This window comes from Elephantulus edwardii, unplaced genomic scaffold (assembly GCF_000299155.1).
Source record: "Elephantulus edwardii isolate Elephantulus edwardi_28Jun2011 unplaced genomic scaffold, EleEdw1.0 scaffold00007, whole genome shotgun sequence".
Taxonomy (NCBI): Eukaryota; Metazoa; Chordata; class Mammalia; order Macroscelidea; family Macroscelididae; genus Elephantulus; species Elephantulus edwardii.
The window spans coordinates 23,914,071-23,920,868 of NW_006399757.1; positions in this window are offsets into that span (position 1 = coordinate 23,914,071).

Below are 6,798 nucleotides of genomic sequence, written 5' to 3' on the forward strand. Positions count from 1 at the left end.
ATGTTCTGGGATTCCCATACTTCTCAGTGCTAATCATCTTTTGCTATGATCCACAGCAAAATGCTTGTGTGTAGTCAGTCAATAAAACACAAATAGACATTCTCCCAGAATTCTCTGCTTTCTTCCAAGATTCATCTGACATCAGGCAATTTTATTTATCCACTTATCTCCTAATATAATGCCAAAGCACTGTATATCCTTTTGAACATTTTAGAGATTAATTCTAAAGTTTCACTTCCTATATATAAAGAGTTGCAAAGAATATGCATCTGTCATACAGTCAATATTGAACATTTAAAACAAAATTTCATTTTGCATGTTTTTAAATGTATCCAAAGGAAGAGAAATGCTATGACCCATCTCTGTCAAGTGAATTCCAATTTATGGTGACTCCATTCACATCAAAGGGGAACTCCATTCCATAGGACTTTCAGAGGTTGATTTTTCAGGAGTAACTTCTAGGTCTTTCTTCTGAGGAACTTCAGGGAGACTTGAACTTTTGTATAAGAAGCTGATAAGATTACTAATTTTCACCATTCAGTATTCTATAGGTACCATTATTGTTGTTATTAAGTGCCATCGAGCCAAGGACAACTCATAGCAACCCTATGAACAAAAGACCTGAACCCTGTTGTATAACTTTCATTGTTTCTCTAAGTTCATTGATTTTCTGGAGACATGCTATTTAGAAGTAGATTCCACCCCTGATTCCAAGCTTGTTTTAATCTGGAAGCTTCACCAAACTGTCCACCATGGGTGACCATTATGACATTTGACACATCAGTGTCACACTGTTCAGCATCACAGCAACCCCGAGTTACCTCTGTACAGCAAATTGACAAACCAGTGCTGTACTACATAGAAGAATGTTTGTCCCAAACACAACTCAAACAGTTTTAGTTACCATAGTAATTACATATTTATCATGGTTTGAAATTTTTTAATACGTAAAAAACCTTTTTAATTGTAAAAAAATGTTAATATTCCTTTTTCCTCCATTAAACTCATATTTCCATTCCAGTTCTCCTTATTGTGATATATTTTATGCTTGAAAGCTTTTTATTAATCATTCTATCATAAATCCCTGAAACAGAAATGACTTTTAGAAAATTTTCTACAATATTATGGCTTGAGCTATTAAAAAACATTTTCTTCTGTATTGGGTTATCATTAAAATCATTAGAATAAAATTCATCAAAGCATCATATATTACACCTTTAGACAATGTGCCATGAAACTAGGGAGAAATGAGAGAGAGGCCTCCCCCTGCCCCCAGTTGAGGGCTAGTTGGGAAAGTTTATCCTTTATAGACATGCTTTCAGGTCAATCATATTTGGAAAGGAAGTCTAGGATCCGGAAATTATTTCCATTAACTACATGCCGCCCAATACCCTAGTTAGAAGACTGCTTTCCCAGAAGCCCAAAGCACCAACGATCCATAAGGGACAAAGGTATAATGTATTGCATTGGGTAAGTCTTCTGTCAAGGATCCTTCCAGAGTACTGAGGAGCATTGATGTCAGTTTGAAGACTAAGGTAGTCCTGGTCTTTAAAATCACTTGCTATGTGTTTCAGAGCCGAACAACGAATAAGAATGACAGACAAAGAATTGATGCCTTTGAGTTGTGGTCTTGGAGAGGAGGCCTGAATAGTCAAAAGAACAAGCCAGTATGTCTTGGAGAAAGTGCAGCCAGCATGCTGCCTGGGGGCAAGGATGGTGAAGCTCTGTCTCTCATACTTTGGACATGCTGTTAGAAGAGTCTGTTCCTTGGAAAAAGACATCCTGCTAGGAAAAGTGGAATGTCAGTGAAAGGGAGGAAGACCCTCAATGAGATAGATTGATGCAGTGACTGCAGCAATGGGCTCAAGCATGTCTGTTAGAGATAAAGATGGTGCAGGATAGAACAGGGTTTAAATCTGTTGTTCATGGGATTACTGTAAGTCATGCTTGACTCAATGGCACATGAACAGCAATAACTAGTAAAAGACAGTTACTGAAAAGAAGGTAAGAACTCTAAGGTGCAGCTGGAGAAAGCAGCTTCCACTCTAAGGCTGAGGGGAAAGTGAATAGTACAAAATGTTTGAGGGTCCCGCAGGGCTGAGGTGCGGACCCTGGAAGAGAAGGCATGGCTGTCAGAAGACCTTATTGCTCACTACACAGTAAAGAACCTGGGTGGAGGGTGTTCTTCACAGAATTATGAGACATCATCACAGCTGGACCTCTGCAGGGACTCTCTGAACTCTGCATTGTTCATTCTGTCCAGGGAAATAGCCACTCACTCATTCACTGCCATCAAGTCAGAACTGACTCATAGCTGACCCTCCAGTGGGTTTTCCAAGAAGCTAAATTGCATGGACTTCCAAAGAAAAAAAAACAAATGTATCTTGGAAGAAGAGGAAAGGATGGTGAAACTTTATCTCGCATACTTAACTCATGTTATCAGGAGGGACCAGTCCTTGGGAAAAGATATAATGCTGGGAAAGATGAGGGGTCAGAGAAAGAGAAGATGACCCTCAACAAGATAGACTAACACAGTGACTGTAATGGTATCAAGCATACCAGAGATTTTGAAGATGGAACAAGATAGGGCAAGGCTCATAGAGTCACTATGAGTCACAGTCAACTTGAAGGTCCTTAACAACAACTGTAACAATAAAAGGGCCTGGGAGGAGATTTCCCATCTTTCTTCCATGGAGATGCTGGTAGATACGAACTGCCAGAGAAATACCATCTTTAGGTGAGCAGCTCAACTCCTTGCTGGGACAGAAGAATTGTCCTTCCTTCTCCTTCAGCTTTGCAGTCTCCCTCCCCAGCCTTCTACTGGCAAAATCTAACGTTGAGCCTGCTGCCAAGAGAGAAATTCAATCTTCATAGTTCAGCTCCAGGATTACAAAGTAGACAAACAAGGATAGTTTTCCAGCTGAAAGACAAACCTTAACAATTGGCACAAGTATCAAGAGGAAAGCATAGTCGTTACATGAGTTCAGAGACAGGAGAAGCAACGGTATTGTTCTCCTCCCCAAATCAATACATTGATAGATTCCAACTAAACCATATCCTGAGCTTAGTCCTTTGGTCTCCATGGAAAAATAAATAGAATCCAGAAGCTCCATGGCAGCCTTACAATGGAGGTCAAGGCTATGAATCTTATCCCAAGTTCACCAGTCCTTGGCTTTTCTCCTTGTGTGCATATGGGCCCACATAGGGAGCCCAACATCTCAGATGCTCAGGAAGCAAACGCAGGGTCCTTAAGGTGAAAATTATTTCTGTCATTGTCACAGTTGCTCATCATCCTGACATCAGTCCCTTGGAGTCTGCTTTATTTCTGGACTTGCTCGCTTTTGATTCCTCTCTAAGAAGAGTAGGAAGGTAGGAGGCTGGGGAACAAACTATTTTGATTTCTCATATTTCTGTTCTCTGTTTGGAAGCACAAAGATTGAATACAGCCACCAACTGGCGCCAAACTCCCTTGCACCAACACCCCTCCGGTTTTCATCTCTGCAGTCAAGAAGACATCATCCCACAGCCCTGTTCAAAAAAGAAGCCTCATCAATGCCAACTCAATGGGACAGGATTTTCTTTCAAAATCATTCTATGTTGGTTACTTGCATACAATGCTCTGCCAGATTCTATAAAATGCCACATTACTCATCTCAGATGTCTTTAGAAGGGAGCATTCTGAAAGGCCACATGATGAGGAAAAAGGACTCTGCCTGGATATGGAAGCTGAGGGGTTTCTATTCCCACCACTAACTGGCTGTGGGCTCGAGAAGACCTGTCAGGCTCTCATCATACACATCAGCCCACTGAACACTGCGGGCACCTTGCTACCCTATTTACAGTCATCCGTTTTGAGAGGAATAAAATACCTTTCTTTTTTAAAATGTTGTTTAGCATTACTGAGATGGAAAGGACCAAGGGAATTATCTAGGGGAGAATTGTGTTGACACAGTTTGTGCATAGCACCCATAGCTCTTTCCTGATACTTCCTGTTTTCTATGGCTTCATGTGTAACATGTATCCATTAAAGTAGATACAGAGTACCTGAATGGTGCAAACTGTTAAAGTGCTCAGCTGATAGTAGAAAGAGTAAGAGATTTGAATCCATCCAGAGCTGCCTTAGAAAACAGACTATTTCTGGGAAGTTGAGTATTGAAAGCTCTATGGAGCACAGTTCCATGCTGACATGACACTTGTGGAGTTACCAGAGTTGGAGTTGACTCAGTGACTAGTTCTTATAGTGCGTAGATCAATGAATTTATACTTAAATATATACTCATATAACCACCTTTCAGGACATAACATAGTTCAGCTATCCCAAGAAGAGCTCTCATGCTTATTAAAAATCAATATCTACCTTCAATCTTTGAAGTAATCACTATTTGATTTTTTTTTTCATAGAATTGCTGCTGTGGGATAATTAGTGACTATCTTGCACAGGCACCTTCCTAGGAGCAGAAAAGGTCATAAAATTACTGTGAATTTCAACCAGTACCAATGTGCAAAAATTCCCGTGGTTTCACGGACTTGCCAACACTTAGCACTGTTAGTCTTTCTAATGGTATACATTATGGTGGGTATAAAGTGAGACTTCATTGTTATTTTCATTACTATTTCAGGATTAGTAAAGATGCTGAACATCTTCACAAATACTCAATAAATACTTGTCTCTTTCGTGATGACCCAGTTCAAGTCTATTGTCTAGTTTTTATTGCGTTACATTTTCTTATTAATTTATAAGAAAATTTTATAAATGCAGATGCAAGTCATCAGAAATATATAATGCAAATACCTTCTCCTAGGCTATTTTTCTTATATTATCTTTTGTTGTAATGTGCCGTCGAGTCAATTACGACTCATAGCGACCCTATGTACAACAGCCTTAAACTCTGCTCTGTCCTGTGCCAGTCGCACTGTCTCTGACACTCCCATCCTGATTACCCCGGTCACTGAATCAATCCACCTTATAGCGGGCCTTCCACTCCTGCACTGTCCCTCCACCCTACCAAGCATAATGTCCCTCTCCAAGGACTGGTCCCTCCTTACAACATGTCCAAAGTATGTTAGACAGAGCCTCAGAATCCTTGCCTCCAAGGAACTGCCCGGTTTGACCCTTTTCAGGATGAATTTGTTTGTTTTCCTCACAGTCCATGGTACCTACCCTCAATACTCTTCTCCAGCACCACAGCCCAAAGGCATCAATTCTCCCTCTATCTATCCTCCTTGGTCATTGTCCAACTCTCTGATGCATAACAAGTGATTGCAAAGACCATGGCCTGTATCAGACGCACCTTATTCTCCAGAGAGACACCATTGCTCTTCAGTGCTTTGGAGAGGTCCCTAACAGCAGTCTCGCCCATGGCAATATGTCTTTTAATTTCCTGGCTACTGGTGCCAAGAGTGTTGACTGTGGAGCCAAGCAAACTAAAGCTGTGAACAATCGCAATCTCTTCACCATTCATCCTAATGCTGCCAATTGGTCCAGTGGTGAGAATCTTTGTCTTCTTGACATTGAGCCTCAATCCATATTGGAGGCTGCAGTCCTTGACCCTCTGCAGCAAGTGCTTCAGGTCCTCCTCAGTTTCAGCAAGCAGGGTTGTGTCATCTGCATATCACAAAATATTATCTTTTAAAAACTATTTATTAAGGCAGATCACAATACTATCTTTTCAATATGCTGTTTCTTTTAAGATAACTATCAGTGACCAAAGAGCTATGATGACATGCTTTTTGTTGTCTGGAATTGGTCTGTGCATTTGGCAAAGGCGGCACACACTTTTAAGAACCATCCTGTGCAACAGCACAGCCCAGCACTGCCCCAGAGCAGGAAGCAGAGAAAAAGCCTGTAGTCCAGCCCTGTGGCACCTCTAGAACCACACCAACAGCAAGAGGTTCGTTGATTTGTTGTGGAAACACAATTGTGGTACCAAAAATGGGGTTTATGAGCTAAGGAAGCTGGAAAGCATGAGAGGTAAACAGTATCACCCAAAACAAATCCAGGTTTTAGTCTAAGTTCCAAGGCACAATTAGTTCAGGCTCTCATTTCAGTTCAGCAGTCAAATCCAGCAAGTTTTGCCTCCAAGAAAACAAGCATCCAGCAAGTTATAAGTAAGCTTCTCCTTCAAGCCTCTGGCAAAAAAAAATCAAACACCTTTAATTGTGGACTTTATCTCAGGGCTCCTTTTCTTACACCTAGCCACAGTTTCTCCACAGCAATGCCGTAGTGTCTCCAACACCATCACCAGGGTTTCATCAACAGGGTCTGCTTCAACCTCTCTCAAGTCTTGCTGCCACAAGTTTTACTTGCCTCAAGACTTGCTGCCCTCTGTGTGAAAACACTCTCTTATCCTAGTCCACAGCTGTTGATGACTTGCAAGGCCATGCTAATTTACAGTTAAGGTAGCTGGAAACCAGACAGAGCTAACTGTAATGGTTAAAAGAAGCTAACTCTTCAGCTAACACCTATCCTAGTCCATTTAAAACTTTTTCCTCTTTTTCTCCAGTACAATTGTTCATGTCAAAGATTTCTGAAGCTATGGGACATATTCACCATTTGAATTTATTATAAAAAGTTTTCTGAGGTAAAATCAGGTTGTCCCCCCACAACTGCCCAAAGAGCTATCTTGCTTAAAAATTAATAGGGAGACATGCCACTTCCAAGAACTACAGGAGCTTCCATTCTTTCTTCTGTCCCTTAAGTGTTTGACTATCTACTTTCTTTCTTTTTTTATATTATTAAATTTTATTAGTTTTAATGAACATTTACAGAGATTTTGGGTTTCCATTCATTCATTGTTG